Here is a 23,065-nt window from a genome sequence, read left to right as displayed (position 1 = left end):
ACAAGGCACCCACCAAAACATCACTGTGGCAGTATCACTGAGAGAGCCAAGTGGGAAGCTGGAACTTTCAACATTATGCAGAAGAAATATTCACCCCCAAAACTTGGTGTCAAGGGAGACTACTTAGGGAATAGTAATGAGGCACCCTTTCTCATCCTTGCCAAGGATGTGTTAGGATGGTGGGAGCCTGAAGCCACCATTGTCCAGCAGAAGAAGCAAGGCACTCCTCTGTATTGTGAGGGGTCAAAAGAAGTCTAGTGGGAAATTTGGACTTCCACTCTCAGCTGTCACTAATAATGTGGCACCTCCCCTTGCCCCACCAGCACGATGTCATAAGAAGCATGCGAAAACAAAAGATTTAAATAATATCCAGGATCTTAAAATACCCCAAATTTCCAAGATATAACCAAAAGCACCCATCCTTCCAAGAACCAGGATAATCTCAACTTAAATGAGAAAAGATGCCAACACCAAGAGTATACAAATTTTGCAATCATCGAATGAAGATTTGAATACATCCATCATAAAAAATGTTTCAGCAAGCAATTAATTACAAACATGCTTGAAAAATATGAAAAAGTAGATAGTCTTAGCAAAGAAATAGAAGATATAAAGAAGAAACAAATGTTCAGGTCTTCTGCCCATTTTTTAATGGATTGTTTGTTTTTTTGTTGTTGTTGAGTTATGTAAATTCTTTATATATTTTGGATATTAACCCCTTATCAGGTGTATCATTAGTGAATATATTCTCCCAAACAGTCAGTTGTCTTTTTGTTTTGTTAATGGTTTTTTTGCTGAAGACCTGAACAGATACTTCTCCAAAGAGGAAATATAGATGGCTAATAGACATATGAAAAGATGCTCAAGTTTGCTAACCATCAGAGAAATGCAAATTAAAACCACAAAGAGATATCACCTCACACCTTTCAGAATGGCTATCATCAATAAATAAAAAAACAAGTGTTGGCGAGGATGCAGAGAAAAGGGAACCCTCATACATTGTTGGTAGGATTGCAAATTGGTACAGCTGCTATGGAAAACAGTATGGCGGTTTCTCAAAAAATTAAAAATGGATATATCTTTTGATCCAGCAATTGCACTTCTGAGTATTTATCCAAAGAAAACCAAAACAATAATTCATAAAGATCTATGCACTCCAATATTCATGGCAGCACAATTTACAATAGCCAAGATATGGAAGCAACCTAAATGTCCAACAACAGACTATTGGATAAAGAAATTATGGTTCATATATACAATGGAATATTACTCAACCATTAAGAAAAATGAAATCCTACCATTTGCAACGACATGGATGGACCTAGAGGGATTTATGCTGAGTGAAATAAGTCAGACAGAAAAAGATAAATATCATATGATTTCATTTATATGTGGAATCTAAGGAACAAAAAGAACTAATCAAAAACAGACTCACAAATATAGTGGACAATTTGGTGACAAAGTGGTGGGGGATTGTGGGACTGGGAGAATGGGGTGAAGGGTTAAAGAAGTACAAATTAGTTGTTGATAGTTGGTCACAGGGATGGGGACAACGACAGAGGGAATGCAGTTAGCATCAATATGATGTCTAGGTGAGGGCCAGGGGAGGAAAAGAGCAACTATATAGATGTCTAACCAATGTACTGTATACTTGAAACTAATTTAAATAAATAATTTTTTAAAAAATGCCTGGGTTATGTTTTGCAATTTACAGAGAAACTCACTGTTTCATTTCCTATTTAAAAGTCTCTCACTTGATTTTTCTTTCTTTTTTTTTTTTTTTAACTTTTAAGAAACATGGGACCAGGGTTTTAGGTCCGGTCAGCTGATTCAGAGATATAGCCAGTCCCTGAGACATGTGACTACACAGCTGCTAACTTCAGGCACCTCTTCTGAGTGGATGTATTCTAAAAAGATTTTCAAAAAGATTAAGAGGAATGATATGAAGGGCAACTAAATCTTCTTCCTTCCCTTATGCCCCTACCCCAATAATGGCACCACCACCAACCTAGCTGTCCTAGACAAAATCCTGGTTTTTCAATCAAGTTCTATTGGTTCTACTCCTGATGCTTCTTTCCCAATACTGTTTCCACTTCAATATTCTTACTTAAAATACAGCCTCACTGTGATTTCCACACCTGTTCATTACCTAACTCCAATCCAGTCTTCTCTGCAACCAGAGTAATCCTTCCAAAACATATTTATTATCACTCCAGTGAAAATCCTCCAAAGCTTCCCTTTGTCAAAAATAGAAAGTCCAAACTTTTGTATGCCTTTTGAAAATTATTTTTCTAAAGATGAAAAGAAAATAAGCTTTTATCCAAAATTTTACATAGTTAGAAAAAACAGACTGTAATTTCATACTCTTTTAACCTCATCAAAGCCACTGACATCATGAGGTGTTCTATTCACAGCTACTTAGATTAATACACTCCAGGTCACAAAGAAACAAATCATATTGTTCTATGTGATTTGAAAACATAAACCAAATCCTCTTTCAACCTTCATTAGGGGTCAGATCCTCTATACTCTACATACATCTTTTTTTCATTTGAAAGACTAAGCTACCCAGACCTCAGATATTGCAACATCCTTAAATTATATAGTGACAGAAATACCTGCCTAAAATCTCACTCTTCATTCAGTGTTTAGTTTTCACAAACTATGTGTTTATTACAGCCAAAAATTATACATAGCAAGTTATGCAATTGTGAATAAGTTTTGCGATTGCGAACAATTTTATGCCACATCATTTTTAAGCTGCCTTGTTCCTCTTTAAGTAATGGCAATTCGACAAGTAGAATATTTATTTTTATCAATGCAATTATGAAAAATAAAACAAAAAAGAAAACTATTTTTAAATTTCTACAGCATAAAATTGTTGTTATTATGTGCAATTCCAAACATACTCCCAGGGCTCAAGTAAAAAAAAAAAAAAACTCTCAGTACAGGGGTGGAAGAATTTGTAAATACTTGCAACTATTATCTAGGTGGGAGCTCCTCACTTAATAATTCAATTTTCCCTGTTCAAAAATAACAGTATTCACTGATACATACCTTACTTCCAAAGTACATGACATTCTATTCAAGAAATAAAACAAGTAAAGTCTTTCAAATATTTGATGAGTAGACATAAGGAAACCCCCCCTTTTTTTTTCTCTTGGTCAGTAAACAAATGCAAGGAGAATATCTTTCCAGTATGTTGAAGATGCTCTGGCAGATCATTAATCCCCCAAAAAATCTCTCCAAATTTACTGATGCGTGGATTCCATTTTCAAATTTCTCATTAGTTCCTCTTTATGGATTAAATGCTGATGTTCACGAGTGAATGCACACAGCTTCAGCTGATGGATGTAATTGGGTTGTAATGGATTTTAGCTGCTGTTCCTTGTGATCTAGCCAATTTGAAATGCAGTTTCAATGTATTCTCCCCATCTCTCGGTAGGGAATGAGAAATTGAAACCTACAAGATGAAATTTATCAACTTTCATAAAGTCAGCTTCAACCATCATAAAATTGTTAAACTTCTCATTATCATTCTACTGCAGTTATTTCTTGAACTCTGGTCTGGCAGTCAAAATATTAAAGTGTATTTGGAATAAGTAAAGTTGATCCTTCAATATTCTGTATGTCCTTAACATTGATTTAAGTGCTGTAAATATTACTGAGTGAAGATGACATTAACACAGCAAAATTTAACACCAGAAACATGACAAGAAAAGATTTAAAGGTTGCAAAACCTTCTGCAATTTTATATTTAAAAACATGATTTGCAGCTACACTAGGTTCAATAACAAAGATTACATGTTTCAAAGTCTCGAAAATTGCTACTGAGCTGTTCTTCTGGTGTCAGAGTCCTGTGTCTCTTGGCTCTAAAACATCTTAGTGATGAATGAGAGACACAGGTTGGGGAGAACTCAAGTTGTTAGCTGTCACAGTCACCCTTCATTTTCTACAGTTAAAAATGTGTGTGTGTTTTCACATTCCAGCCAGTATTTTTCTGTAGTTGTATATTCATGAGTACTATAACACTGAGGTCAGTATTTAATTGAGCTCAAACAGACTGAACTTGACTTTTATCACTAATAGTTTACCATCCAAGTATTAACCAGGCCTGACTCTGCTTAGCTTCCGGAATCAGATGAGATTGGCCGCATTCAGGGTAGTATGGGCATACACTATCACTAGTAGTTTAAAACAGAATATCACTAATAGTTTAAAACGAAACAGTTACTTCATTAAAAATTTTAAGTAAAGAGTATCTTGGAAAAACAATTCTCTCTTCCTACCTTTCTTAAATCTTCCTTTTAAATTAATGCAGAAATTCTAGGTTCTCATACAATTCTAAAGTTTACTTAAATAATACAAAGAACACTGTAAAACACCACTAGGCATTTACACACCATTTCTATTTTATCCTACAGAGACCACTTAACATTGATAAAACTAGAGAACATAGGCTAGATAGAGAGATAAAGATATTATCTAGTTCTTATCAGTCGTGTCTCTGAATTGAAACGTTTTCTTTATATTGTGAATTTTATAAAACTATAAAAATGCAACTCTCTGGGTTCATAAAAGTTAGCCAGCTAAAGTGATATACCTGTGAGGAAATAAAAACCATTACTGTCTTATTTGCTTTTCATAAATAATACTAATTAGCACATACATTTCACTTAGCATCTTCAAAACACTTGACAAACATTATAAAATTAATTAATAAAAGAGAAGACCATGATGAGCTTAATTGGAATCCCCCCAAGGACACTCAATACTTCTTGGTTCAAACAGGTTTTGAAATAACAAGGATAACCTTTCTTGTGATATTTGACTGCCGGTTCGAGCCCGGAAAGTACCTGGGTGCGTGACAATTAGATGTTTTTTAAAAGGTCAATTGGATTTTGTGTAACCTCCAAAATGAGAGGTTAAATTTTCTTCTGATTTTTCTGTCTCTCTCCTTCTCTTTCTCTCTCCCCCCGACACTATTCCCTCCTTACACACATACATACACACATACACATACACATGAATGCATATGTACGCACACCCAACTGGCTTAATCCACCAAATACAAATACTCCCTCCCACTCAAAAGACTATGTCCAGAACAAAATTAATGATTAATGATGTATTAACATCCAAGTGAATCTACATAGGAAGACATAATTTAAAAAAAAAAAAAAAACACACAAAAAACTTGATTCATTCCTATAAATTAATATTAAAATAAGTGGTTATTATCTATGAAGATGATCCCTTCTTTTTCTCAAAGAAAGAGAGTAGAGTGTGTGATGCATTTAACAAATATTCTTCAATACAATAGTAATTCAAACATTTGAAATTGCCTTCGTAGGCAACATTTGTACTACTAAAAAATCCAATAATACTAAATTTTCACAAATTATTTTTGATTAAAAAATAATATTAGATAGCCTGACCTTCTATCCTATTCTATTATTTATACTTGTTGAAATAATTTTGGGCTATTTCTGAAAATCAACTTCCTTGCTCAGAAGGCGAAGGTGGATTATAATTAAGTTGAAAATTGAAAGAAATATATACTATAGATGTATTTAGGTATGCTTATATTTTGGTAATTTTATTTAAAATGACTCTAGATCAATTAGGGAAGTTTTATAAACACTCTAATGATATTGTCTTTTCTCAAAAAAAGTCCTATAATTTTACCTCCATTTGATAATTTACAGTTGGCAGATCTTTGCCATCATTCATGACTCCCTGTTTCACCTCGGAGACATGGAGACTTTTTTCACACAAATGGCTCATATACAATGCTGCAGGCAACGTAAAGGATCACTTACTTTGAATCTCGTCATTGCAATGCCTGTGCCATTTAGATGAGGTGAGGAGAGACCCAATACCTTTTGACTGGAACTTTAAAAACAAAGCTAGTTTATTAAGTTTATTATGTAAAAAATAAAACTCAAAAATTATTTTTCTATATTTAAAAATAGATCGGGGTAGTTTGTTTTGAATTCCAGGGTGCTTTCTATACCCTTTAAAATTAACAATGCAAAAAAGATGACTTCTTTAGGTAGGATGTTCACCTCTGCAATGTTCCTGAGGAGAGACTATAAAGCTGAGGTGAATAAAGTGAGAGATAAAGGTGATGGTGAGACAGCAGGGATCATAGGGTCAAGATATAAGATAGACTTTCATAATTTTTTCACCAATGATTTGAACTTGAAGTGGTCAATGTTATTATGGTAAATTATGAAGAAAATTGTGCAAGAGTATGAAGAGCCAAGGAAAAGAACAGAAGGGAAGATCTGACAAACCCGAGTACATTTTTGTTATTGTTTGTTTTTAATTTGTCAAATCTCCTTTAAGCAGAAACATACAAGATTATTTAAAGAGTAAAGCAATAGGAAAGATGGATGAATATAAGATATTTTATAGTTTTTCTGTCTTCTAAAGGTAGATTGTTTCATGTTACATAAATTCCTCTGTTTTATAACCTTTCTTTCTGTACTAATCAAGACCAGCCAGTCTCTGAACAATAGTGGTTAGTATTACCTAGAATTCCAGTGAATAGTCATCAGTTTGTATAGTATAAATTATTGTTATAGATTTATACAAATTAAATTATTAGCTTGTGTTGTTGGGAATGAGGTTCTCATTCTTTTTTTCTACCCCAAAACATCTAATTTAAAAAATCCTGAACTAATTATCCAATTTTAGCCAATACAGAGTCTAAATTTCATAGCTTTATCTTTATTATAAAGCTCTTTAGTCCCACTTAAGATTAAGATTAAAAGATTAGCATTAACACTAAATTGTACAGAAAGGACACTTCACATTAAACTCTTTTGATGCTCCTTAGCACCAGACCTGATTTTCTTATCTGTCCAGATTATGCAAAATTAATCAATTCTCTGAAATAGCAGTAAGATATTGCTTCCTTCTGTTAAGAAGAATGATTCAAAGGAATCGAACTGATCTTTCAGCATACTTATAGAGTAAAAATGTAGGGACAATTCAGAGGGATAACAGAATCCCTCATTCTACTTCTTACTGCCTATCTATTTGATTTATGGATACTCTCTACGTTTTTCTGGTGGGGAAAAAAAGGAAACATTTTACAGGAAGAAATGAACAGAATCTTTTCAGCTTCCAAGAAACTCCTTAAAATAATATAGCACCAATACTGAGAACGCCACTCAGTAACTACATTGGACAATTCAGTTGCTCATATCACATTTGCCACTATATATTTAGCTTGTCCAGGAAATATATCATACATTTTATTATCATTTGACCAAATCCAACCTCTCACATTCTTTCCAATGAATACCACCACTCTTAATTTCTCTCCCTTTCTCTCTCAACACAGACTTACACATTCACACTCACACATATAATTCCATTATCTTTCATATTCAACCACGACCCCAAATATATATATATCACAGAGCTAAGCTCCTTCATGATTAGAGAAGAAAGGATAACTAATCAAGGGACACAGGCAAAGATGTGTGTGTTTGGTGTTGTTAATTTAATTGTATCCTTTGCTCTTGACTCCTCAAGATGTGACTGCCATTAGTCTAGAATGCCAGTCAGCACAGAATTTCAGAGAAAAAGATTTTAAAAATTTCATCCGTATCTTTTATTTAGCACTGGAGAATACCAAAGACCAAAGAGATTTGCCCTCATGGAATTTATTTTCTAGTAGGGGAATAAACAAAATAATATTAAAATTTTTTAAACAAAATAAACAATAAACAAAATAAATCAGAAAAATGTTACATTATGTTAGAATCTGAATGCTAAGGAAAAAGGAACCAAGTTAAGGAGATTGGGAGTGCCAAGGACTGCTCCATGGGAAAATGAAAGTGAATAGTTTTGAAGAAAATCAGAGAGAAGCACTGGATATTTGGAGGAAAAGAAGTATAGACAGCATGGCTGCCATGGTTAGTTGTACATGTTTTGGCGCACAGCCTGAACAACCCTACACAGTATTTCTGCCAGACAGAGAGAGCGGCAACTGCAAAGTGCTAAGGTAGAAGCACACCTCACGGCTTTACAAGAAAGGGAGACAAATATAGCTAGAGCAGAGAGAGCAAAGTAGATTAATAGAAACAAGATGAAAGAAGGTATAGGAGTTCAAATGAGTCTAAATTTCTCTTTTATTACCCACTGTGATTGATTGGTTTTATGGGAGGAACCCACAGGTAGAAGGCATGTTCGAGAACAAATCTTAACCAGAGAGAATCTTGCTGAAGGGCCTGACTCAGAGTCACCATCAGTTTTTGGATGGTGCATGAATGACTCCAGAAGGTCGAGAGGCAGCATGATGGTGTGAAATGAGCATATAGCTTTGAATCAGATAAACTATTTTAAATTTTTGAGTTCATCATTTACTAGATGTGGAACCACAGGTTAATTTATTAATTTGATGTCACCTCAATTCAGCTAACACATTGGTTCTTAGTATATAACCTTAATAGGACCTAAAATTAACATACACACACACACACACACACACACACACACACACACACATACACACACATTTAGAGCTTTAGGCCTCAAGCACCTTGTAGTCTAGATCCAAAGTTGGCAAACTTTTTTATATAATGGATCAGTTAGTAAATATTTTAGACTTATTGGCCCTTTGGTCTCTATTGGAACTACTCAACTCTGCCATTGTAGCACAAAAGCAGCCAAAGATAATATCAAATGAGTAGATATAAATGTCTTCTAATAAAACTTAATATACAAAAACAGGAAATAGGCCAGATTTTGCTCATAAGCTATAGTATTCAACACCTGACCTACAGCGCCATTAGCTAATAGAACTTTTCATGATGATGGAAGTGTTCTATATATGCATTATCTAATATAGAAGCCAATAGCCACATGTGGCTATTGAACTCATGCAATGTGACTGATTGACTAAGAAACTACATTTAAATTTTTATTTAATGTAATTAATTTTAATTTAAATAGTCACATGATACTAGTGGTTACTATATTAAACAACTCTGGTCTGAAAGAAAAGATAAGCTTAGGAACATTCAAGACTATATTAAAAATGACAAAACTCATATCGATGCAAGCAAGAAGTAGTACAAACAGGAGTTTAATTGAAGTCTTCATGAATTAAGTGGCATTTGAACGGGTATTTAGAAATATGTAGCCTGTGGTAGGCTTTCTAACCTTTCTTGCGAAACCAAAACAGAAATAACAAAAACTGCAATAGGGATTCTTTACAACGTAATTCTGTCTTTAGCAATAAAACTTTATAACTGGGAAGTGTTTTATACTTAGAGCTACTTGGGAGACACGCTTCTATTTTCCAAAATTACTATGGTACAATGGAAAAATTACAGGCTTTAGGACTAGGAAGAATGGATTTAAAGCTTTGCTCTGCATCTTATCATGTGAGTTTAGACAAGTCTCTTTACCATTCTGAAGTAGCAGTTTTCTTATCTTTAAAATGGAGAAGTTCTTTTGGGTCATTTGTAAAAATTAAAGATGATTCAATTATAGTGCTTAGGATAATGCTAAGAATGTGAGATTCAATACTGTTATTAATTATTTTATGTTAGAAATATTATTTTAATCGATTTTCACAACTCCGTTATAAGAAAGAGTAGGCATTATCTTCCCCATCTTGTTATAGGAGAGTTATTTCTGTATGACATGTGAAGTTATATAGCTCATAAACGGTAGAATCAAGTTTGGAAGGCTCAATACCTTTGATATCTATCCCAATGCCTTTTCCACTGCCTAAAATTAACTCCTTTATCAAGACAAATTAATTAAATTTTTGGTTCATCAGTTCTAGAGTGAATTTGTCATTTTAGTGGATTATAAGAAATATTCGGGCTGATGAGTCTTCATCCAACTAAGTCTCCTATGTTTACTATTCAAATTTCCTGTTTTGACATGAAATCTGTACAGACTTCATTCATTATTTAAATAACTTTTACAAGATATCTCCGTATGTACAATCATTAATTAGTGCCACAGTCTAGAGCAATGAATCTTGATACTTAGAAGCATCATGTAATACAAGTCAAACATGTTAATATCTTAAGCCTTCCTTGACATGGACTTGTGCTAAGTCCTGTCCCTTCTAACAGCTTATATTTAATTTATGTTTTCAAAGTGAAGCAAAAAATTGCTTAAAATACAAGGAATTTTATTTCATGCACTCTCTAACCCCACCTTCCTAACTCTCATAAACAGCCACTGAACCACAAAATGGTCTCTTACATCTTCGAACAAGAAAGTAATAAAATGACATAGGTCGCTGTAAGCATATATTTTCTTTCCTTATATCAAAGCAGAACTTAGATTAATAACGGAAGCACTGTAGAATATGCATATGTTGCAAAGCAGAAAATTTTTGTGTTTGCTTTATTCCATCCCCTCATTCTACTCATTTTTAAAATCTCTTTTGTCAAATAGGATTCTCCAACTTCGACTTATCCTTGTGGGGTGCATCCCTCTGGGCGGGTGTGAAAGGAAACTCACTGGAACATATTTAAATATGTTCTACTGAAATGATGACATCACAATCAGAAGGGAATACTCATTCACGGATGAACCCAATTGGATTGTCCTTCTCTTTCCAAACCGGACACCAAAATTCATCCATTTCTTCCTTGTAACCAGATAAGGTATAGCTAAAATATTCCTGCATCTGTCTGATACCCGTTCAATATCTCTTCACGGGATTTGATGTTAGGAACCAACCCACCATGACATTGGAGGGAAGACTGACAAGGGGAAGAAGAAAGAACAAAAGGAGGATATCAATTTCTTAGTTCCTTACTAGATCTTTGCATTATTCCTTTGAACTAGACATCTTTTATGTGTTCCCAAAGTAACCTGAACCTGCAATAAGCTGGCACATTCAAAATTATTATAGCATATGTAATGCTTTTTTCTACTCACTTCAAAAAGAATTTTAAAAGTGTAGAACAGAAAAAGAACATGGACATTGTTGTGAATTGTACTTATTTATTTACTTTCTTTATTCAGTTTTTTCATTCATTACAGATGGCCAAATCGTGTTCCAGAGAGGTAAAGTTTCTTATCAAAAGTTCGATACTAGTTAAGAGCAAAACTGAGTTTTGCGCCCACGACTTAAAACTTTCAATGCTGTACTTGTTCTATTGAACACACTGCTCCTTTTATATATAGGCATCTTCATAATATACCATAACTTTGTTTGTTTGTTTTTTATTTTTAAAAAGAAAGAAAGTTCTAGGATCTTTTTGCAGATTTCTCTTCCTACAAGAAAGTTACATGTTTTAGAAAATTAAACATAGAGATTTCATAAATTTCACAGTATTATGAAATGACAAAATGTTTGTTGCCTTGGCAACTTCCCATACACTCCCCCTCTCATGTAGTTTTCTATCTCTTTGACAAATTTATATTTGTCAGCTGTTCCTAGCCCAATTCCATGAAGACTTCCCTAAAGAGTCCAACCTCTAATGATCTCCTCTTATATGCAGTCCTACATGTTTTAGCCTTAAATGATGCATTCATATTGCACATATCAATCAATGATAAGCTTCCACTAGATGGTATTCAATATTCACCTAGAAAGGAGATGAGTTCATGACACATAGCTTCTTCTAGTGCCATGTAAGGTATAACTTTTAAATTATACATAAATTTGAAAAACTGAATTAATATTCTGATAACTTTAAAGAGTAGTTGTGACTTCCCAAATTACTCTGAAATACTCCTTGTACATGGTTTATTAATTAGGTGAATGAGCCTCAAAGTTTACCCTAGGTTTTAATGCTATTACTTCATTAGTATTCTTGTCTCCAAAAGACCTTGATACATTTAGCTGAGCCAACAGTCTTATAAATGTTGATGTTTCATGAACATCATAGTCTAGGAAGCTTTGTTTCTCTTTTAATATCTGAGAATAAAACTTTAAAGGAAAACATCTCCACAGGAAGTCTAGCATTGCTCAGGAATGAATAATCTGTGGCTGCCAGAAAACATTACTTGATTATCAGTTTGAATTTTCTTTTGTTCCTTAGTTTCATCCCATTAAGCATTTCTTTCATTATCTTGGACCACTCCAGACTGTTGTTCTCCCTCCTGGCTGTCTCTATATCTTTCAAATATTTGGCAAGCTTAAGCCTTTGATTGATCCCCCCTTTTTTTCCCCACCTCCTCAAGTGCTAACTTCTATCTTTAATGGATTTCTGTCTCTTGTTCTTTGAGATCAAATCAATAAATATTACAAAAGCTAAAGAATTCTTTAACAAGATCCTTTGCCCACCTTTACCTTTTGACAAAGGTTTTTTTTTTCATCTTATCACTTCCTTTCCAAAAGTACCATATACCTTAATTAAATTATTACAATTCTTTTAAGGATTATGAATAAATCTTCATTTGTTTTCTTTATTAGTGTTCGATCTACTTCTGTTAATTGTGTAAATGTTCCCCGTAGGCAGAAAAACAATATAACTCAAATGAAGCAGGGATTTTGTTAAGGATAGTCAATTTGATTAACATCACTGTCAATATGATGAATGAAAGTATTTTAGAACAAGTTGCCCAGTAACTTAAAAGTGACAATATAATGTGTGTGTCATTAGGACTAGAACAATAAATTCAACAATATATCATAGCACTGATCTAGATTACTCCTTAGTTTGGGATAAAATAATGATTCTGATCATTTACATAATATTATTCATTCTTGGATTCAATGTTTATAAATAGTCTTTATCGTCTTGATGCTTAAATGACGTGGAAACAAGTGAACATCAGTGCTGAAGGAGTAAAATGATAATTTAGGGATCTGGATTCAGAGCTTAGAGTGATAGAAATTGATCACCCCCGTATGGCTAACATAATGTAGTTAATAAGAAGGATTTATAGCAAATATAAATAAATGTTTATAGGAACCACTTAAAATGCAAACCAAGATATTGCAAACTTCCAACTATAGACTTCCTCTGTGTCGACCAAATGCTTACCAATATACCACACTGGACAATGTCTAATTAACAAATTTTTTTGTGAAAAAGGAGAGGTAGATGGAAGAAAATGTACCTAAGGATTGGATTGAATGCTATAAAAATAAGTTTTCTTCTAAGAGGCTAATTATCATTAATGAATCCTTCATATCTTCATGAAACTAAGGTTCTAGGGCTTAGAAAAGTGGAAAATAAAGAACATAATTTTGGTTTTATTTGTTTTGTGTTGTTTTGTTTTATGTATTGGTTTTTTCTTTTCTTTTCTTTCTTTTTTTTTTTTTTTTTTTTTGAGCAAGGTGGAGACATAGTTTTGTTTACTAGGAAAGAGAAGGTAATTTATAAAGATAAAACCCCATCAAGTGAAACATCAATAAAAGGAAGAGAGACAGAGCAGAGTCTGCTGTAAATCATTTATTTACCAGACACATAAATAAAATCACTATAACCATGAAACAGAAAAAGCAGTAACTAAATCTGTTTTATATGAAAAAAAATTGAAGAAATATATAAAGACTTCATATATGAAATCTAATTAATTCTTTCCTGGTCTTTCTACAAAGGAGATAGCTGATTCTTAAAATTAACAAGTTTATACAAATCTGCATCAAATTATTATCAAACAATAGCTGTCCTTCATCCAAACCTTGTTAGTTTCATCAATTGTTAAACTATCTAGATTTCTTGATTTTCATTTTAATTTCACTACATTATATTTATGTCCTCTAGGACTTACTGTTTAGACTCTTTGAAGAAACTACTATATGTTTCTATTTTGATAAACTGACATGCAAATGAATCATAAAAAACTTTTTAAGAGACTTGGCATGAATTTCAAAAAAAAAAGAAATCTGTTATAGACTAAAAAATTGATTCCTGGTTGTAAATTATTGGAGATAAATTAAGTTTTTAGTATTAAGATAAATGATATACAAATGCAGAATAAGCATCAAGCATCTTTGCGGGGGTTAGCGGGGAAGAGAAGTTCGAAAGTACTATGTGGGGAAAAATGAGTAAAACAATCAAAGTCAAAATCTCCTAACAGTCTTTCTTTTCATCACAATTTTTCCCAACAGTTACTTTATTTTCCCTCTATTTCTTCAATGGAGTATAAAAGATGCAAAAGAATAAGATATGAAAAGTCAGTGGATTTCTTTCTACTTTAGAATACGTCAGTCCTATCTTGTTAGTGAAAGAAAAGAAAAGCCTCTCAAGGAAGAAAAACAATCGTTTTGAATTATAGGCAAGGAAGAGGGCAATCTTGAAATGCATGGATAAGATTGATAGCAAGTTAGAAATGATAGCCAACTTAAGTCAAGAAGGAAATAGTCAGTGAAACCATGATTTGAAACATATTAACATTGACGTACCTATGGTCTGAGATAAATACATTTCTTTAAATCTTGTTTTAAATCACATATAATAAGACAGTGGAAACAGTCAATGTATTTTTATGGTATTTTTTAAACGTCTTTTTTTTTTGTCTACTTACTTGTTTAACACATTCTTCCAAGATTTGAAATACCTGTGTGATTTTCTTTTGTTTTAATTTGAAAAAATAAAGGTGGAAAGGTGTATGTGCTTTTATGATTTCCTTAGCACTATATATGGAAGGCATGCATGTTCCGGTGATGAAAATCAAGAAATTGTTTATCTGGTAGCATTGTTTTTTATTTTATATTAAGAAACCAGGAAGAAAATAAAGGCTGTGATTTGATAGGTTTGAGATTGAAAGTGCATCTTTGTTGAGGTTAATGCTGTAGACTGCATCGGGATTTTTTTTTTTTTTGACACTGTTGCAATATTTTCACATTTCTGGAGTAAACCTTGAGCATTATCACTTTTTTCCACTGTATACATTTACTATCATCCTTGTTTGGAGCATTTAGATCCTCTAAGAACAAAACACAAATGAGCTATTCCTGAAAAGGGAGAGAGAGGGGAGCATTAGGCCAGGCTTCTGTATTTCTTTGTATTATATATATTCTTTCTCCCTTGGCAATAACCTTTTCCCTCAGAAAAGTGAAGAGACTCAATGCCAAATTCACCTATTTTGTTGTCCCACCTTCCTTATGGGTCCTGTCCCTTCGCCCTGAACTTCCACCCTGAGGAAAGATTTCAGGCCAGTGACCTTTCCTTTCTTTCTCTTTTTCAGAAGCTTCTTGCTGTCAGCACACTTGCTCATCCCTGTAATCCAATGTGCCCTCTTACAAAAATGTCTACTGACCCTGACCTTTGAAAAGAGCAAAAGAGGTTTTTAGCTTAGCGTTAAAAGGGAGGAGATAAAAAGCTTGACAGTCTCTCTGGACCTCGAGGACACTAGAATTTCTTAAGGTGCATCTCCTCTCTCAGTTTGCCAAACGACTGTGTTTCTCAAACAACTAGAGCTAGTAACTCTGCAGCAGAGCTTAAAAAAATTAAAGGAAAATAGTTTTCAAAGTGGAAATTATAGCCCATTAAGAGGGAAGGAAATCTTGTCATCTTTCAACTGAACTTTCCTTTGCAGAAGTAACCTTTAAGAATTCTCTTTAAATGAGTGCTTGATTTCTGGCAGGCTTCTGGAGATGCACTTCCCTTAGGTCAGGAACGATTATTTAAACTTCCCAGTTTAGCCTCACAACATAATTTTCAGGAAAGCTTTTTATTTTCCATGTTCTTTCTTCTTATTTCAAAACAAATTTTTCTTCACAATACAACATCACTTCTAAGGATCTGAACAGCATCCAATATTGTATTTATGACTACCTTAATACCTAAGTTATTTGCATCTGACTACCTTAATACCTAAGTTATTTGTTTATCTCTCTCTCACACACACACAGCCATATATAAATTAAAGAATGTGTTTAATCACATGTTTTCTTTCAAGATCAGTGCATGACTTTTGATTCAATATTTAATTAGCAGCAATATAGCAGAATGTAACTGACTTTTAGAAACTAGAAACCCACATACAGGCAGAGTCTCTCTCTCTCATTATCTTTTGTGTATGTATTTTTAATTAAATATTCCCCATTCCTGGTGATACTACAGATGCTTAACACAATAGCCATTTATTAGAAATGCTTTATACTTATCACATCTTGAAGATGGACTTATCAGCTCTTTCTTTCAACCACATGTCTCAGATTAATATGCATTGTGAGAGAACATATTTGACAGGTTCAGAAGGGTCGAGCAGCAAGGAGATAACATTATGATTCCCAAAAGAATTGGTAGAAAACGGCAGAGTGGTTGTGCTAAGTCACAGTCAATAGTTCAGTTTGAATGAGTACATGTGCTATCATCACAGGCACATAAAAGAAGAGGGAAAAAGATAAGAGAGCTATATTCTCCACCTGTTGGCACATCTATGGATTTATTCTAATCCCTATATCTCTCCGTGTCCTTCAAGAGAGCATATTCATTTAGCTCCTGTGGGCCCATTGAGCTTGGGTATCTTAGACAACTGCTAATGACACAGTAAACCTCTCATTTTGAGATTCATAACAACCCAGTCCACCAAATATCTTAGATACCTCACTTCAATCTTATTGAACGGGTGGCAAACCACTTTTCCTTCGGTTCTGTGTTGTCTTTGTCACTTGATAACTCCATCTGCCTGTGCTATAGAGCTGCCTGGATTACAGCAGGATCACCACGTAAAGCAGTGAGGTAGACAGGCTTCCACCCAATCACTACCACCCCAAGTGCACTGGCACATTCACTCCCCTCTTACTCACAGGCTGTATGTAGGAGAAGTCTCCTGAGTCTACTGCCTCTCAAGTCACCTCTCCACTACTCTTACTTTAAGCACCTATGCTATGCTCAGGTGTGTTCAGAGACATCAGGGGAATGGTTGAGTCAACACTGTAAGAATAAAGCAGATAATAATGACAACTTTGGTCAGTGACATCCAGTGCCATCTATCATCACTTGCAATATTTTTTTTTCCTCCAAAGCTGTTTTCCATTGATGCTGCCAAAGAGAGATGCCCTTTTGTTTTGTTTCATTTCTATAAGAAATTAAAGGTAAAAGCAGAAATGTTTATTGGAACAGGGAAAGAGAAATATTGTCCACCTGCTACATATACTAGAACTAACCTTTTTGATGAATTTGTTTTGGTGTAAAGGGTTGATGTTCTCTCTTGATTTCTACACATTAGCCCTATTCCTAGATTGAGGCCTCCACTTTTACTTTCCTCCATATTCTGCTCTTTTCTCATTAAGGATAGCTATTTTTATATAAATAAGGGAACTCCAAAATGTACTTTTTGTCGAGATGCTAAGAATGATGTACATGGAAGGTAGAAAAGGGGTAAGCAGGTGCCTCCTATAAAACACTTCAAATGAGAAATATTTTATTTCCTCCCACTAGTTGTTGGTTTAAGTTAGACTTTTTACCTGACATGTACACTGCCAATCATGGTGTACTTGCATTGTAGATACAAAGATTGTCCTTGACTTAGAGGGTTCCACAAGCTAGCAGAGGAGAAGTGTGTGAAACTCAATGCAGTGTGTGATCATTAGATCTGTTCTAAGTACACTGGGAGATCTGGCTTAAAAAAAAATAAAAAAATGAATAGCTCATCATAATAAGTATGGATGCTACTCAAGGCAGCAAAAGAGTGTGAATTAAGATTCAGAAGTGGAAACGCACATGACCCATCTAAAGAAAAGAAGGGGCCAAATCAAACATTACAGGAATAGATGGGCACTGAGATGTAGAAGGCAAGTGTCTCATGATATGTCGAAGCCAGGTACGAAAACTTCTTGTGGTCCATGCTGCATCACTTTTATGTTATCCTAAAGGACACAAGACTTTTGGAGGTAAAGGTGTTGTGTGTGTCCTGGAAGATACCAAGTCATAAGCATGGTTTGAACACTCAGTGGAAACACTTGCATTCCAGTTGGAGGAACACAAGTGGAGTCATTCTCTACCTTCTTGAATGTCATGGAAACCCACAGGACTGAGTTGATAAGAAAGTTGCGGCATCAGAAACTGTCAGGGAAGGGAAAAGAGAGGAGTCACAGAAAATGAGAAAGTACTAGGTATCCAAAGGACAAATGATCCCCTTTCGGAGCATCAGAGTGGTCTGGAAGGGGAGCATGGGTACCTTGGGCCCACCCCACCTATGTTGATCTCCTCTTCACTTTCTTCTCATTCAGCTCACTTTCTTTGGGTTGCATCTTTATGGCTTCTATTGTCACTATTACACAGCCACTCTGTGAGCTGGAGCAGTAGGTAAGTGTTACATATAGTAGATAGAAGCAGAGTCGGTGCTTCAATGATAGGTAAGAAGTAAATAATTAAGCATGTGGAGAATCCCCAATTAGTGAGGAAAGCCATGGGAAGCTTTCCTTAAATTAAAATATAAAAGTTTCAATAAACTCCTATATTGGTGATAACTTATCTTGAATTAAAAGAGAGATAACACCTACTTTGCCATTTTATTTTTATTTTGAAAATAAACGTGACACCCCTAGTGGCTGCAAAATATCCAGATGATTTCCTCAGGTCAGTTTGAAGCCTTTGGGTCATGGGAAAAGAGGAAAGTTAACTGGAGAGTTGGGGAAACTGTTACCAAAAGATCCACATGGGAAGAATTTATCCATCAAAGACAGTCTGTGTGAAGATGATGTGAGATTGTCAGACACGTTTATGATCCTTTCCTTCAGTCTGGCTTATGTACCTTTTGAAGGAGCACATGGCTTGATAGGGAGGCAGCCTTGAAATCAATTGACAGAGCTGAGAAAATATTAATAGCATCTGTAGCCACAGGACATTGCTACAGTGAGTTTTTTTTGTAGGACAGAAACTACAGCTATAATAACAACATCTTATTGATATGGGCTTCCTGAGCATGGATTCAAAAACAAGTATGGATACTCTGGCAGAAAGTGTTTGATGTATAAGTTAGAAGCTTTGATGGAACAACTGGGCTACCGATAAAGTAGTACAAGAGGGAAAATGGAGATGCTGCTGCACTGAAGATCATGGAGCATGATCATACCTAAGAGTGTTGCATCTCGACTATTTTTAGCAATAGAATAGCTATAACACACTGACCACAGCTTAGACTTCCTGTTTTCCCATTTGAAGCATCAATAGATGTTTAATGCTAGAATGACTTTACAGAGATGTTATGATAATAACAGATTAAAGTGAGATGCATTCTATCAGATGGCACAGGTGGGAAGCTGGAAGAACAGGTGGAATTCATAAAAACAAACACCGTACTTAAATTCATGCTGCTTATAATAAGTTTATACTAATATTAACTTAAAAATCAATTTCAAAATTACTGTCGTAATTCATTGATTTATTATTTTTAAGTACACAGGCCGATTTTCATTTGAGTTGCTTTGTTTATTTTAAGCTTCAAGTTCACAGATCCTGAAATATTGATTTGATTGTTTTAAAAGGATAAACTTTATATAGCACTATCAGGTCAAACTGGGGAAATCGATGCAGTATATTTTCCATCATATTACAATCACCGTTTAGAGTAGCCTTGATCTGATGCATTACTACATATGTATGTATAGTAATATGTATATACATACATATAGAGTCTCTAGAGACAGTTTGGATGCTAATCCACATTTTTCAAGACAGGAAATGAGGTGTCTGGTCTAGTAAAGAGAGTCGTTCATCAGAGTTACAGTTCTTCCTGATTGGGGATGTAAACAGAAACATCTAAATAGTTCAAGAAAGCTGATCTTATGGTATTCCTGGAAAAGCTGTCACGACACTAGCATAAACCATCATTTACTCTGTACTTCCCAGGACCTAAGTACTTCAAGGTTGGTGATGCATAAATAAGCTCTAGTTTTATGAAAAGATGTAAAACTTTAATGTTTCTTTTGTTCTAATTCACGATTCCGATTCTTAGTAATGCCTGTGCATGTGGAGAGAGGGGAAGGGTCCCATTAGGAGAAAAGGAAGTATCTGATTCCATTTCTTGCCTTACTATTCTTTCTCTAATACGAAGGAGGATTTTTTTTCCCTTTCTGAATGCAGTTATATCCCATTTGGACAGCTCTGAAGGATGTTGCTAGATTTAATATGTGACATCACATTTACTGTTAAATCTTGTCCCCTGCAACCAGGATAATTCTTTACACTACGGATGACAAAAAGAATTGAAACTCAATTGCCTGTCTTCAAACAACTTACCCTATTCCATTGTATATATGAACCATAACTTCTTTATCCAATCGTCTGTTGATGGACATTTAGGTTGCTTCCATATTCTGGCTATTGTAAATTGTACTGCCATGAACATAGGGGTGCATAGATCTTTACGAATTATTGTTTTGGTTTTCTTTGGATAAATACCCAGAAGTGCAATTACTCCGTCATTAAAAAAAATGAAATCCTACCATTCTCAACGACGTAAATGGATTTAGAGGTTATTATGCCGAGTGAAATAAATCAAAGATAAATACCATACGATTTTGCTTACATGCAAAATCTAAGAAACAAAAAGAACAAACTAATCAAAAATAGACTCAAATATAGAGGACATCTGGTTGTGTCAGAGGGGAAGGGAGTTGGGAAGCTGGAAGAATGGGGTGAAAGGTTAAAGAAGTGCAAGTTAGTGGTTGATAAATGGTCACGGGGATTGAGAGCACAGCATCAGGAATGCAGTTAGCATTAATGTAATCATTAAATGGAGAGCCAGAGGAGAGAAAGAGCAATTAAGAGGATCATTTTATAAACTATATAAATGCATAACCAATGTACTGTATATGTGAAACTAATAAAATAAAATTTTTTAAAAATCTACCCAAAAGTTGAAGAGAAAGCATATATCATTTTTTATCACTTATTTTAGGGATTTGGCATAAACAGATAAATTCAAATTGTGCGCTCTAGAGCCAGATTCCATACTCTGTTATTTAGTACCTAAGTGACCATGGACTTGTGCCTTAGTTACTATAATTATGAATGGCATAAATAGTACAATACACATCATAGGATTTTCATGAATACTAAATTAGTAAATATATATAAAGTGATGAGAGTGGTACCTACAGAGATATACCCATTAAGTGTCATTATTCATTTAAGCAAATATGTGCTGCGTACCAGTTTGTGCTAGATAGACAGAAATGACTAAGATAAGTTCAAGTCCCTCATAAAACACATTCTAGAGGAGGGACACAGACTTGGTAAATATATATGAACGAGGAAGTGTCCCAGAGGTAGGTGCTGTGATAAAGACAGGATAATGAGATAGCAAATAGGTTAGAAGAGGACTGGCCTTAAGTCAGTCATGGGACGAGGCCTCTCTGAGGAGCAATTATTTAGACTAAAACCCAAATGACTCAAAGAAACCAGCCAGACATGTGATCCATATGTAAGCTACATAACTTAAAAGGAAGGGAAACCACACATGATTGGATGGGCTTTCATGGAGGCGGTGGGTTTCAGGAGGATGTTTAGATTAGTTGAAGGGAGAAAGGTCACACAGGCAAAGAAGTTGTAACAAATGCAAAGGCCCAGAGGTGAGAAATTCAAGGCAAGAGGTACGTTAAGTGTGTTGTAAGATATCTGTCTGTCCATAACGAATGGTGTATACAAAAGGGTAGGAGACATGATGAGGGAATAAACTGAAATCAGATTGTAGAAGACATTCAACCTCGGAATCTTCTTTAAGTGTTATATAGATTTCTTGTGCAAAAATGAAGTTATTGATGGTTTATGAGATGGAAAATAAATCATTTGACTACAGTCAAACTGGTCCCCATTTCAATGCCTGCCTCCTGGGGGTTTGTAGGATGGTGCTCTTGGTAAACGTTTATTAACTCGGTAATCAATTTTGAGTTAGTTGATTGATTAGTTCATTTATTATGCAAGCCCTGGAAAATTAAACGCTGAACAAATTTTTAGGGAAGAAAAGGAGGAAAGGATAATGGACAATAGAAGTGGTAATGACAGTGTGAAATTTGGAGGTGAGAAAATATGAAAAATCAAAAACATTATGTTAATGTGAAAGGCATCAAAGAGAAACAAATTAAAGATGAATGAGGTGTCCCACTGAAATGACAAGTACACAATAACAGGAAAACACCAAGGGAGACTTGGTTTGAAGGCAAAAACGTAAGGAGATCCATTTTAGATGTACACACATCTAAAACATGCATGTGTTTTGGAATGTACGCTGTGATGGAAACCCTGTGATGGTCAAACAGAAGTGTCCCTAAAAAGTCATGGCAACACAGAGCTAAGGTGAGCAGCAAAGTCAAAATATATGTTTTTTTAAATCAAAGAAGTGATTATTCACCCTTCTTCATTTATTTCTTTCTTATAGATATATTATCATGATAATTTTAAAAAAGATTGAGCTCAGCTGAAGTTGACAAATATTGTTTGAACCACGATTGGGCACTAGGCTAAGATGAATAAAACATACTTCCTGCACCTCTCCTAGAGTGGATATAAAGAAAAGGGAACCAGCATCCCCTACTTCCCCACCACACACACACTCATACACACACACACACACACACACACACACACACACACACACACACAGAGGAATGGTTAGTTGGTTAAAAAGGATCCAGGACAAACTGATACACGAGAGTGTAAACTTTCAAGAAGAGTTTGCTCAATTATTTAGCAATATAGATTCTGTTGAGAATAAAAGTTAAGGAACTGCCTCTAGATTTTGCAGTTAGGAGATCATCATTGCTCTGAGAAGGGGCAGTTTCAGTAGAATGCTGGCAATGGAATCTAAAGTGCATGTTCTGTTCCCTCCTCCTTCAATGTCTTGAGTTCTCAAGAAAAGTATATCAGTCAGCAAAAAGTCATGATGTTAATACTTTTTATAAATGCTAGAAATAAATGATGAGGCCAGATTCCATTTTTTAAAAATAAGACAACCAAAAGCATTTAGAAGACAAACAAACAGTTAAAGTGTCACCTCCCTTAAAATAAAATGTCATCAAAATAAAACTTTTAAATTTATATAATAATGCATAATTAGAGATATGACAATTGCATTTTCTGATATCTCATGCCAGATATCATCTCCAAAAAATAGAATGAGTAAATAGAATATAGTTTTTTTTTAAAGATAATTTTTACTTTATCTT

Source organism: Pteropus medius, unplaced genomic scaffold (assembly GCF_902729225.1).
Source record: "Pteropus medius unplaced genomic scaffold, Ma_sr-lr_union100, whole genome shotgun sequence".
In the NCBI taxonomy this organism is placed as follows: Eukaryota; Metazoa; Chordata; class Mammalia; order Chiroptera; family Pteropodidae; genus Pteropus; species Pteropus medius.
This window is presented reverse-complemented; position numbering follows the sequence as displayed.